General features: G+C 47.2%; 1 protein-coding gene across 1 annotated transcript in view; it reads left to right on the top strand.

The window, feature by feature from the left end:
- LOC144595736 (contactin-associated protein-like 5) overlaps positions 1 to 14,430 on the top strand; it is a 970,382-nt gene that overhangs the window by 536,506 nt on the left and 419,446 nt on the right.

Here is a 14,430-nt window from a genome sequence, read left to right as displayed (position 1 = left end):
CACAGGTAAGGGCGGCACGGTGGCGCAGCGCGAGAGTGGTTGCCTTACAGCGCTGGAGACCCGGGTTCAATCCCTACTACGGGCGCTGTCTGTGCGGAGTTTGTACGTTCTCCACGTTCTCCCTGGGTGGTCTTTCTCCGAGATCTTCGGTTTCCTCCCATGCTCCAAAGACGTACAGGTTTGTAGGTTAAATATTATAAGAAGATAACTGCAGATGCTGGTACAAATCGAAGGTTTTTATTCACAAAATGCTGGAGTAACTCAGCCGGTCAGGCAGCATCTCGGGAGAGAAGGAATGGGTGACATTTCGGGTCGAGACCCTTCTTCAGACTGAGGTTTGTAGGTTAATTGGCTTGGTGTATGTGTAAACTGTCCCTCGTGTGTGTGTAGGACAGTTAGATTAGACATACAGTGCGGAAGCAGGCCCTTCGGCCCATCGAGTCCGCGCCGACAGGTGATCCTCGCACATCAACACTATCCTACACATACATACATCAAGCCAATTAACCTGCAAAACTGTAGGTCTTTGGAATGTGAGTTGGGAGAAAACCGAAGAAAACGCGTGCAGGTCACAGGGAAGAGCGTACAAACTCCGTACAGATGGCACCCGTAGTCGGGATCGAACCCGGGTCTCCGGCGCTGCAAGTGCTGTAAGGCAGCAGTTACTCTACCACCATGCCGCCCTGTGTTAACTGACGGTGTTAATGTGCGAGGATCGCCGGGGCCGGCACGGACTCGGGTGGGCCGAACGGCCTGTTTCCCCGCCGTTATCTCCAAACTGAACGAAACGAAGCTACCAGCAGCCAGCGGAGACGGAGGGAGCGGGCTTCTGTGCGAGTGGAGCGCGCGGCACTGAGCTCCAGGCAAATCGTTCTGGGCAGCTAATTATCTCCTGAAAGGCAGAACACACCGAGCCAAACAAGATTAGAGCAAAGAGGGAGAGGGGAGATTAGAGCTCAACGGGAGGAAAGACAAGCACTGTCTTGGAGGAAGGGAAGGATTAGCAACAGCCTGATTGGAACAAAAACAAACAGCGAAGCTCGGAGGATGGAAATTAGTCTAATAAGTATAAAATATTCTGTTGGAAAGGCAGAACAGTGGAATTGGACAGCAATCATCTGGGACTCACCTGCTGTTGCTTTTTGTTTGTGTTATTTGTTTGCTGATAATGAGTGAAAAAAGTGCTGTGGTCATTTATAATTGGCCTTGATGTGGGAGGGAGGGAGGGAGGGAGGGGAAATAACCATCTGATTATTTTTTTTCCTTTTGCATATTAAGAATAGTGCTGAGCTGTAGGTGTGTGGGGAGTCAATGTGAAATGCTGGATGAGGTCAGGTTGCAATAAATAGGCTCCCTGCTTTAACAACTGGAATGATGAGGGTGGTTCATAAGTGATAGGAGCATAATTACGCCATTAGAAACATAGAAAATAGGTGCAGGAGGAGGCCATTCGGCCCTTCGAGCTAGCGCCGCTATTCATTGTGATCATGGCTGATCATCCACAATCAGTAACCCGTGCCTGCCTTCTCCCCATAACCCTCGATTCCACCAACCCCTAGAGCTCAATCTAACTCTCTTTTAAATTCATCCAGTGAATTGGACTCCACTGCCTTCTGTGCCAGAGAATTCCTCAAATTCACAACTCTGGGTGAAAAGGTTTCAGTTTTAAATGGCCTCCTCTTTATTCTTAGAGCCCATCAAGTCTACTCTGCCATTCAATCACGGCTGATCTATCTCTCCCTCCTAACCCCATTCTCCTGCTTTCTCCCCATAACCCCTGGCACACGTAATAATCACAAATCTATCAATCTCCGCTTTAAAAATATCCATTGGCAGCCTCCACATCCTTCTGTGGCAATGAATTCCACAAATTCACCACCCTCTAACTAAATAAATGTATCCTCATCTCCTTCCGAAACAACGTCCTTTAATTCAGAGGCTACGACCTCTAGTCCTGGACTCTCCCACTAGTGGAAGCATCCTCTCCACACCCACTCTATCCACGCCTTTCACTATGCTGTACGTTTCAATGAGGTCCCCGCCTCATTTTTCTAAACTCCAGCGAGTACAGGCCCAGTGCCGACAAAAGCTCATCATAGGTTAACCCACTCATTCCTGTCTGTGCTGAAGATGATGACAAATTAAACTAATCTCCTCTGACTTCACATCATCTATATCCCTCTATTCCCTCCATGTCCATGTGCCCATCTAAAAGCTTCTTAAGGCTTAAAGCTTTAAGGCTTAAAGGCGGCCATGGTGGCGCAGCGGTAGAGTTGCTGCCTTACAGCACTTGCAGCGCCGGAGACCCGGGTTCGATCCCGACCACGGGTGCTGTCTGTACGGAGTTTCTATGTTCTCCCCGTCACCCGCGTGGGTTTTCTCCGAGATCTTCGTTTTCCTCCCACATTAGGTAAATTGACTTGGTAAATGTAAAAATTGCCCCTCGTGTGTGTCGGATAGTGTTAATATGCGAGGATCGCTGGTCGGCACGGACTCGGTGGGCCGAAGGGCCTGTTTCCACGCTGTGTCTCTGAACTGAACTGTACATGAATCAATTCTTGGACATTCGACTTACAGCATGGATGCAGATCCTTCAGCCCACCAAGTCCACACCGACAATCGATCACCCATTCACTCTAGTTCAATGTGATCCTACTTCACTGCCTCCACAGTAAATATACATTAATGACTTGGATGAAGGGAATAAAAGTACCATTAGCAAATTTGCATCTGATACAAAGCTGGGTGGTAGTGTGAACTGTGAGGAAGATGCTATGAGGTTGCAGGGTGACTTGGACAGGTTGTGTGAGTGGGCGGATGCATGGCAGATGCAGTTTAATGTGGACAAGTGTGAGGTTATCCACTTTGGTGGTAAGAATAGGAAGGCAGAGTATTATCTGAATGGTGTCAAGTTAGGAAAAGGGGACGTACAACGAGATCTGGGTGTCCTAGTGCCTCAGTCACTGAAAGGAAGCATGCAGGTACAGCAGGCAGTGAAGAAAGCCACTGGAATGTTGGCCTTCATAACAAGGGGAGTTGAGTATAGGAGCAAAGAGGTCCTTCTGCAGTTGTAAAGGGCCCTAGTGAGACCGCACCTGGAGTACTGTGTGCAGTTTTGGTCTCCAAATTTGAGGAAGAATATTCTTGTTATTGAGGACGTGCAGCGTAGGTTTACTAGGTTAATTCCCGGAATGGCGGGACTATCATATGTTGAAAAACTGGAGCGACTAGGCTTGTATACACTGGAATTTAGAAGGATGAGAGGGGATCTTATCGAAACGTATAAGATTATTAAGGGTTTGGACACGTTAGAGGCAGGAAACATGTTCCCAATGTTGGGGGAGTCCAGAACAAGGGGTCACAGTTTAAGAATAAGGGGTAGGCCATTTAGAACTGAGATGAGGAAAAACGTTTTCAGTCAGAGAGTTGTGAATCTGTGGAATTCTCTGCCTCAGAAGGCAGTGGAGGCCAATTCTCTGAATGCATTCAAGAGAGAGCAAGATAGAGCTCTTAAGGATAGCGGAGTCAGGGGGTATGGGGAGAAGGCAGGAACGGGGTACTGATTGAGAATGATCAGCCATGATCACATTGAATGGCGGTGCTGAAGGGCCGAATGGCCTACTCCTGCACCTATTGTCTATTGTCTATTGTAAAGGGAATTTGCAGAGGCCAGATTAACCTACAAGCCAGCAAATCTTTGTGGTATGGGATGAAACTAGAGCACCTATGAGGTCACAAGGAAAGTGAGTCAACTCCAAACACACTGTTCCCCAGGTCTCTGGCACTGTGAGGCAGCAGCTTTACCAGCCATGTCACTATTCCACTTCACATTGGCATGGTCTGTAGCAATGGCCTCAAGAGTCATAGAGTCATAGAGTGATACAGTGGGGAAACAGGCCCTTCGGCCCAACTTGCCCACACCAGTTAACATGTCCCAGCTACACTAGTCCCACCTGCCTGCGTTTGGTCCATATCCCTCCAAACTTGTCCTATCCATGTACCTATCTAACTGCTTCTTAAACGTTGGGATAGTCCCAGCCTCAACTACCTCCTCTGGCAGCTTGTTCCATACACCCACCACCCTTTGTGTGAAAAAGTTACCCTTCAGATTCCATTTTAAATCTTTTCCCCTTCACTTTGAACCTATGTCCTCTGGTCCTCGATTCCCCGACTCTGTGCAAGAGACTCTGTGCATCCAGCCGATTTATTCCTCTCATGATTTTCTACACAATATGTGCCGTTCTTGCATCTAATGAGATGATGGATGAATTTGTTTACCTCAGTGTTATTTTCCTCCAACGACCCAATTTCCCAAGATTCCCCAAATTTACAAACCTCAACGATGTTCAAAGGCACTAACTGCGCTCAAATTAGTCCCTACACTTGCAAAGGAGTAATTATAACTCAACTTTACAAAACCAATTTTTTTTTTGGTTGTTAAGTCTTTTAAGATACCCTGAGGGTGTAAAATCTGCCGTAGTAAAAGATAGTTCTCATTCAAATCCTTTATCTGTCCCGCATTGCCATCTCCTGTCCCACCATGAATTAAACTTGGGAGGATCTGCTGGTTTGGGAAGAAACAGCAACACCAAAGACGTACAGGTTTGTAGGTTAATTGGCCTCTGTAAAATTGTAAATTGTCCTCAGTGTGTCGGATATTGTTCGTATATGGGGTGATCTCTGGTCGGCGTGGACTCGATGGGCTGAAGGGCCTGTTTCAGCGCCGTATCTCTAAAGTTACTAAAGTAGATATATAGTCAGCGGAGAGTGTGGAAGTGAGGAGATGAATTGTATCTTCCCTCCATATAAAGTTCACCCCGCGCCCTTAACCCTTTAGACTTCAAACGTTAGAGAACAGGGCGGAAACAGACCCTTTGGCCCACCGACTCCACACCGAACAGCGATCACTCCGTACACTAAAACTATCCTACCGCAGTAGGGACAGTTTTGCCAAAGCCAATCAACCTAAACACCTGTACATCTTTGGAGTGTGGGAGGAAGCCTTTGGACCTCCCGGAGAAAACCCACGCAGGTCGCGGGGAGAACGTGCAAACTCCGTACTGACGGCACCCGTGGTCAGGATCGAACCCGGGTCTCCGGCGCTATAAGGCAGCAACTCTTGCGCTGCAACGCCATGCCACCCTGGAATCTTGAGCTTCACACAGAACGAGCAACAGGTTTGGTTTGGAAGGGTATGGACCAAACGCGGGCAGGTGGGACTAGTGTAGATGGGACATCATGTTGGCCGGTGTGGGCAAGTTGGGCCAAAGGGCCTGTTTCCGCGCTGTATCACTCTGTGACTCTACGATTCTAACAGAATTAAACTTTTCTCTGCAATGCAGAGCGTGTAGTATAGTTATTGCCAGCATTGATGATTAGGACAAGTTTAACCTTACCAGTGGGAGTGAGACAGCTTTGTTTAAAGCCCCTCGTCCATCGGGAGTTCATGATACAAAGAGTGCATCAATTAGTTCTACCCTTGAATGTTGTGTCATTGCAAGATTAATAAGTTAGTGGAGCAATTTAAACTAAATGGCATGATATATTAGACTGTAAAGCCACATGCTTTTAAGACCAATAGAACTATATTTTCCAAAACATTTAATAATGTTCGAGGAGCCAGTGCTTGATTTCTTGGTTCTTGCAAGTGCAGCAATCGACTGGGAATAAACCTTTCCCCCAGCAGTGGCCATGAGATAATAGACAATAGGTGCAGGAGGAGGCCATTCGGCCCTTCGAGCCACTATGTATGAAAGCACAGCCGATGGTATAAAGTTGCCGGCTCTGCTAATGGATAGCCTCTCCCAGCGGCACCGTGGCGCAGCGGTAGAGTTGCTGCCTTACCCGGGTTCGATCCCGACCTCGGGTGCTTGTCTACACGGAGTTTGTACGTTCTCCCCATGACCCGCCTGGGCTTTTCTCCGAGATCTCCAGTTTCCTCCCACACTCTACAGACGAGCAGGTTTGTAGATTAATTGGCTTGGTATCACTGTAAAGTATCCTATGACTGGGGAGGATAGTGTTGGTGTGCGGGGATCGCTGGTCGGCGTGGACTCGGTGCGCTGAAGGGCCTGTTTCCTCGCTGCATCTCTAAACTAATCTAAATTAAACTGGGGAGGTAGACACAAAATGCTGGACTAACTCAGCGGGTCAGGCAGCATCTCAGGAGAGAAGGAATAGGTGACGTTTCGGGTCGAGACCCTTCAGTGCGAACGTTGGATTTAAACCAGCATCTGCAGTTAATTTCCTAAACTAAACTGGGAAAGTCAATAGACAATAGGTGCAGGAGGAGGCCATTCGGCCCTTCGAGCCAGCACCGTCATTCAATGTGATCATGGCTGATCATTCACAATCAGTACCCCGTTCCTGCCTTCTCCCCATACCCCCTGACTCCGCTATCCTTAAGAGCTCTATCTAGCTCTCTCTTGAATGCATTCAGAGAATTGGCCTCCACTGCCTTCTGAGGCAGAGAATTCCACAGATTTACAACTCTCTGAGTGAAAAAGTTTTTCCTCATCTCAGTTCTAAATGGCCTACCCCTTATTCTTAAACTGTGGCCCCTTGTCCAGAGTTTTATTCCTGGATCCGCACTTGCAGAATATCCATCCCGTCCTTTGGCGCACAATGTCCATGCCAAACATGATGCTAAGTCAAAACCAACCTCCTCTGCCTGTGCGTGATCCCTACCTCTCTGCTCCTTGTGGATCCATGTGCCTGCCCAAAAACCTTGCAAATGCAACTGCTGCGTCTGCTTCCAGCACCTCCCACGGCAGCATGTTCCACGCCCCCACCACTCTGTGTGGAAGAGTAATTTGGCCCACTCATCCCCTTTAAACTTGGCCCCTCGCAGAGCTCCAGGGAAATGTCGTGGGCAGGAAGGAACTGCAGACACTGAGTTACACGGAAGTAAGACACAAAATGCTGGAGTAACTCAGTCCCGACAGGCAGCATCTCTGGAGAGAAGGAATGGGTGACGTTTCGGGTCGAGACCCTTCTTCAGACTGGGAGTCAGGGGAGAGGGAGATATGGAAGGGTAAGGTGTGAAAACACAGATCAAAGGGGACAATGCTCAAGGAAATGTGGAATGGTACATTCCTTAAGAAATGTCTTTGGGTGGTCAGACCATTGTATTTATCTCTGTTGGAATACATTCTGTCATCCTTCCTAGTTTTACAGAGAACTGATTCACTGTATGTGTATCTCCGCGCACTGGGAACGCCAGTTAAGTGGAGAGTTCTTGTTACGGCACCACACAGTAGTTTAGTTTAGTTTAGAGATACAGCACGTATACAGTCCCTTCGGCCCACCGAATCCGCACTGACCAGCGATACCCGCTCATTAACACTATCCCGCACACATGAAGGACAATTTATATTTATACCATGCCAATTAACCTACAATCCTGTACGTCTTTGGAGTGTGGGAGGAGAACGAAGATCTCGGAGAAAAGCCACGCAGGTCACGGGGAGAACGTGCAAACTCCGTGCAGACAGATTTAGATTTTTTTTGTTAGATTTAGAGATACAGCGCAGAAACAGGCCCTTCGGCCCACCGGGTCCGCGCCGCCCAGCGATCCCCGCACACTAACACTATCCTACACCCACTGGGGACAGTTTTTTTACATTTGCCCAGCCAATTAACCTACATACCTGTACGTCTTTGGAGTGTGGGAGGAGACCGAAGATCTCGGAGAAAACCCACTCAGGTCACGGGGAGAACGTACAAACTCCGTGCAGACAGCGCCCGTAGTTGGGGTGGAACCCGGGTCTGTGGCGCTGTAAGCGCTGCAAGGCAGCAACTCTACCGCTGCGCCACCGTGCACGGAATTTGAGAGGATACATTGACGGGCCAAATGGCCTCTTTCTGCCCTTCGCTCCTTTAGTGATCATCGGACTGTCTGATCTCTCTCCAGCTGAAGCTCCATTGCATTCCACATCATGATGAATGACAAGGATTAGACGACAAGCATATTGGAATTAGTGTCATGGAAATTTAACATTGGCAGATGTAACTGGCAAAACTTGAACACGTTCCAACCTATCATTATCCTACATAATGGCTTCTTCTAAAACAGCAGCGAAGGACAATTCCAAGAAAACATTATCCATTTGCCCACCAATATATATATATAAGTAAATTGCACTTTGCCTTTCATTTGTTCAGCGTGGCTTGATGTTTAGTTTAGTTTAGTTTAGTTTAGTTTAGAGATACAGCGCGGAAACAGGCCCTTTCGGCCCACCGGGTCCGCGCCGACCGGCGATCCCCGCACATTAACATTATCCTACACCCACTAGGGACAATTTTTATTTTTACCATGCCAATTAACCAACAAACCTGCACGTCTTTGGAGTGTGGGAGGAAACCGAAGATCTCGGAGAAAACCCACGCAGGTCACGGGGAGAACGTACAAACTGTGTACAGACAGCGGCCATAGTCAGGATCGAACCCGAGTCTCCGGCGCTGCATTTGCTGTAAGGCTGCAACTCTACCGCTGCGCCACCGTGACCACCCTCATACTCGGACAAGTAAATGGCATAGGAAAGGTTTAGATTGATGTGGGCCAAAAATGGGCATATGGACAACACGCTCAGATGGTCCATCTTAGTCTTCATGGACAAGTTGGGCCAAATGGCTTGTTTCCATGCTGTGTAACTCAATGACCATTACACCATGGTTTATTTAACAAGATATTTAACGAGTTGAGTAATGGAGCAAAAAGGTCCCTTTGCAGTTGTACAGGGCCCTAGTGAGACCACACCTGGAGTACTGGGCGCAGTTTTGGTCTCCAAATTTGAGGAAGGATATTCTTGCCATTGAGGGCGTGCAGCGTAGGTTTACTAGGTTAATTCCCGGAATGGCGGGACTGTCATATGTTGAAAGGCTGGAGCGGCTAGGCCTGTATACACTTGAATTTAGAAGGATGAGAGGGGATCTTATCGAGACATATAAGATAATTAAGGGGTTGGACACGTTCGAGGCAGGAAACATGTTCCCAATGTTGGAGGAGTCCAGAACCAGGGGCCACAGTGTAAGAATAAGGGGTAGGCCATTTACAACGGAGATGAGGAAAAACCTTTTCAGTCAGAGAGTTGTAAATCTGTGGAATTCACTGTCTCAGAGGGCAGCGGAGGCCAGTTCTCTGAATGCATTCAAGAGAGAGCTAGATAGAGCTCTTAAGGATAGCGGAGTCAGGGGGTATGGGGAGAAGGCAGGAACGGGGTACTGATTGAGAATGATCAGCCATGATCACATGGAATGGTGGTGCTAGCTCGAAGGGCCGAATGGCCTACTCCTGCACCTATTGTCTATTGTCTATAGTCTAGTTTAGTTTAGAAATGCAGCGCGGAAACAGACCCTTCGGCCCACCGAGTCCGCACCGAACCAGCGACCTCCGCACATTAACACAAGCCCACACGCACTCGGAACCATTTTACATTTGTATGCATGCTCCACAACGGAAATATATCTGAAGAAGGGTCTTCACGCAAAACGTCACCCATTCGTTCTATCCAGAGATGCTGCCCGTCCCGCTGAGTTACTCCACCATTTTATGTCCATTTTTGTCAATGGGAAAGGCTGGATTTCACCGATCTTCAAACCAGTTTCTTCCTACACATGTAGAAGTTTGTCTTCCGCTTTGTGACTTCAATGAAAGTAACTCGGGTTGAATTAATAGGTGTTCAAATCAACACATTTTTTAATATACAGGTATACCAATCATATCGAGAGATTTTCCAAAATTATAGTGTCTTACGGCAAGGTAAAAGGCCCTTTGACACAACCTAACATGCTGACCAAGATGCCCCATCTACCTGCCTGCGTTTGACCCATATAACCTCTAAACCTTTCATCTGGTGGTGAATCTGTGGATTTCATTGCCACAGAAGGCTGTGGAGGCCAAGTCAGTTCAGTTCAGTTTAGTTTATTGACACGTGTACCGAGCGAGGTACAGTGAAAAGCTTTTGTTGGATGCTGACCAGTCAGCAGAAAGACAATAAATGATTACAATTGATTATTTTACAGTGTAAAGATACATGAGGCAGAGATACATAGATTCTAGACTAGTACGGCTGTCAGGGGTTATGGCGAGAGGGCAGGAGAATCGGTTGAGAGGGAAAGATAGATCAGCCACGATTGAATGGCGGAGCTAACTTGATGGGCCGAATGGCCTAATCCAGCTCCTATCACTTATGAACCTACGAATATCCATGTACCCGTTTAACCCCAGCATTCCCTCTCTCTCTGTCCCCCCCACACCCATGTCGCACCAGCTTCTCGTTTTCACCTAACAAACACCTCACAATGGCCCATTTCCTTTATCATCGTTACTTTTTTGCATATTTTTCATTCATTGTTCTTTACCTCTCTCTACATCATCGTCTCCTATCTCTCGTTTCCCTTTTCCCTGACTAGTCTGAAGAAGGGTCTGGACCCGAAACGTCACCCATTCCTTCTCTCCAGAGATGCTGCCTGACCTGTTGAGTTACCCCAGCACTGCTTGCCTGCCAAGGTTTGCCCTGCCTCTCTGCTTTGGCAGCCTTCTCCCTCACTATAATCAGTCTGAAGATAGGTCCCGACCCGAAACGTCACCCATTCCTTCTCTCCGGAGACGCTGCCTGTCCCGCCGAGTTACTCCAGCTTTTTGTGCCTATCTTTGATTTAAACCAGCATCTGCGGTTCCTTCCTACACAAATGCCTTTTCAATGTTGTTATAGTTGTTAGTTGAATTCCAGCATTGAAAAGCAGCACGCCAGTGCACAATATTGTGTATTTAGTCTACGCAACACTGGATACATTCTCATCCTGCGATATGAAACAGATAAAATGCTTGCCAAACATTGCTTCACAAAAGGCAAGCCTCATTAACTGCAAATGTACATTGTTAATGGAACTTGCTTGATTTTGGGCAGAGATAGAATGTGGTCTAATGAGCTTCCGATGGTTGTAGGTGACATATTATTAATGAAGGCGGACCAGAACAGCTGATGCACTGTCAAACTACATTAGCACTGAGCAAGCGAATAAATTTGATTCACGTTGTTGCGTACAAAGGAAATGTCAACTGGGAATTAGACTCATTTGGACGTTTGTTTAATTTTGATCCACACTGGTCTATGGCTATCGAACTTATTACACGAACATAAGCAAATTAAACAATTGTCCTTCAAACACCAGCTGCAGTGAAGATGGCGACAATAAGCAAGTAAGCTTCTGAAAGTAAGAATGCTGGTACAGCAGGCAGTGAGGAAAGCTAATGGCATGTTGACCTTCATAGCAAGAGGATTTGAGTATAGGAGCAAGAGGGTCCTACTGCAGTTGTACAGAGCCTTGGTGAGACCACCACACCTTTGAGTATTGTGTGCAGTTTTGAGGAAGGACATTCCTAATTTGAGGAAGGACATTCTTGCTGTTGAGGGTGTGCAGCTTAGGTTCACCAGGTTAATTTCCGGGATGGCGGGACTGTCATATGATGAAAGAATGGGTCGACTGGGCCCATATTCACTCAAATTTAGAAGGCTGAGAGGGGATCTTATAGAAACATATAAAATTCCTAAGGGATTGGACAGGCTAGATGCAGGAAATATGTTCCCGATGTTGGGGGAGTTTAACATTCACAATTTAAGAATAAGAAGTAGGCCAATTAGAACTGAGATGAGGAAAAACTCTTTCAGTCAGCGAGTTGTGAATCTGTGGAATTCTCTGCCTCAGAAGGCAATGGAGGCCAATTCTCTGAATGCATTCAAGAGAGAGCTCTTAAGGATAGCGGAGTCAGGGGGTATGGGGAGAAGGGGAGACTGGGCTCATATTCACTAGAATTTAGAAGGCTGAGAGGGGATCTTATAGAAACATATAAAATTCCTAAGGGATTGGACAGGCTAGATGCAGGAAAAATGCTGGGGGTGTTTACTATTCAGAATTTAAGAATAAGAAGTAGGCCAATTAGGACTGAGATGAGGAAAAGCTTTTTCACCCAGAGAGTTGTGAATCTGTGGAATTCTCTGCCACAGAAGGCAGTGGAGGCCAATTCACTGGATGTATTCAAGAGAGAGTTGGATAGAGCTCTTAGGGCAAACGGAATCAAGGGATATTGGGTAGAGCAGGAACGGGGTACTGATTTTGGACGACCACCCATGATCATATTGAATGGCGATGCTAGCTCGAAGGGCCGAGTGGCCTACTCCTGCACCTCTTTTCTATGTTTCTATGTTTCTAATATGAATCCACTCCCCTCCTAGATCAAGTGGGGTAAATGGCATGTTGAATTCTGAAACTGATCTCAACCTGCCACAGATGGACTCAAAAAGCTGGAGTAACTCAGCGGGTCAGGCAGCACCTCTGGAGAAAAGGAATAGGTGACCCTTCTTCAGACATGAGAGTCTGGGGAAAAAGAAATGCGAGATATAGACAGTGACAGAGAGAGATTGAGAACAAATGAATGAGAGCTGTGCAAAGAAAGTAGCGATCATAAAGGAAACAGGCCATTGTTAGCTGTGGGCTAGGTGAAAACGAGTCACGGACAATGAGACTCAACAAGACGATTTTGAAGCTAGTACAATGACTTGGGTGGGGGTGGGAAGGAGAGGGAGGGGAATGTAAGGATTACTTGAAGTAAGGGAAATCAAATTCATATCGCTAGGGTGTAAGCTGCCCAAGCAAAATACCACTCGCCGTCACCTATACAAAACAGACACAAAGAACGAAAGGACAGCCAGACTGGTGAGCAAGGCAGCCATTGCTGGCGCCACCCGGTGGATTCTTGATTAGTGCGGGTGTCAGGGGTTATGGGGAGAAGGCAGGAGAATGGGGTTAGGAGGCAGATCGGCCATGATTGAATGGTGGAGCAGACTTGATGGGCCGAATGGCCAGATTCTGATCCTAGCACTTAAGACCTTATGATCTTATGGAATGATCAAACAAACCAATTTGAGGAGTTGACTGAGCACCAAAAGAAACTAAAGTGCTTTTATGAATAGGTTACAAAACTCTACCTTGAAAATAAGATCATTTGTGTAAGATAAACTGTGGTTTGGGAACAGCTCCATTCAAGACCGCAAGAAATTGCAGATACTTGTCAACGCAGCCCAGACCATCAGGCAAACCAACCTCCCTTCCATTGACTCCATTTACACCTCACGCTGCCTCGGCAGGGCCAGCAGCATAATCAACGACAAGCCTCACCTTGCTCACTCCTGTTTCTCACCTCTGACACTCATACTAATCAAGTTATGCATTCATAAATAGACAATAGACAATAGGTGCAGGAGTAGGCCAATCGGCCCATCGTGCCAGCACCGCCAATCAATGTGATCACGGCTGATCATCCTCAATCAGTACCCCGTTCCTGCCTTCTCCCCATACCCCCTGACTCCGCTATCCTTAAGAGCTCTATCTAGCTCTCTCTTGAATGCATTCAGCGAATTGGCCTCCACTGCCTTCTGAGGCAGAGAATTCCACAGACTCACAACTCTCTGACTGAAAAAGTTTTTCCTCATCTCCGTTCTAAATGGCCTACCCCTTATTCTTAAATTGTGGCCCCTCATAAAGTTATAAATTCATAGAGTCCTGCAGCATGTAACAAGACCCTTCTGCCTATTGAGTCGATGCCAAATATTGAGAACATACCCGTGCTAATTCAATACCGTTCGCCCAAATCCCCGCCCACTCCACCGCTAGCCTGGTTACGAGAGGCAATTTACAGTGGCCAATTAACCCACCAACCCGCACATCTTTGGGCCGTGCAGGCACAATCCAGCTCGCAATCTTTGCTGCTGATTTGATCAGACAGCGGCAGTAAATCCTGACCGGAGCCACTTCTTTGAGGTTATTGAGATTGATGTCAGTTGACTGGAGATCCTTCTTCAGTGTTTGAAGGATTTCCAGAGATGTCACCTTTCATTTTTCTACAAAGCCTCAGTTGCCCAGCCAAGATAGAAACATAGAAAATAGGTGCAGGAGTAGGCCATTCGGCCCTTCGAGCCTGCACCGCCATTCAATATGATCATGGCTGATCATCCAACTCAGTATCCCGTACCTGCTTTCTCTCCATACCCCCTGATCCCTTTAGCCACATGGGCCACATCTAACTCATTTTGCCACAAAGGCCACATTTAACTCTATCAGGCAAGATCTGCGAGATCTGCTGATCTTCCTTGCTGATTTGTTGAAGGAAATAACTGCAGATGCTGGTACAAATCGAAGGTATTTATTCACAAAATGCTGGAGTAACTCAGCAGGTCAGGCAGCATCTCAGGAGAGAGGGAATGGGTGACGTTTCGGGTCGAGACCCTTCTCCAGACTGAAACAAGACTTCCTTGCTGATTTTTCCAGTGTGGGGATACAGCGGGTAAACAGGCCCTTCGCCCGACCGAGTCCGTACTGACCGGCAACACCCGCACATTAACAGTATCCACTGCCCAACTGGAATTTAGA

This window comes from Rhinoraja longicauda, chromosome 8, assembly GCF_053455715.1.
Source record: "Rhinoraja longicauda isolate Sanriku21f chromosome 8, sRhiLon1.1, whole genome shotgun sequence".
NCBI classification, from domain to species: Eukaryota; Metazoa; Chordata; class Chondrichthyes; order Rajiformes; family Arhynchobatidae; genus Rhinoraja; species Rhinoraja longicauda.
This window is presented reverse-complemented; position numbering and strand designations above follow the sequence as displayed.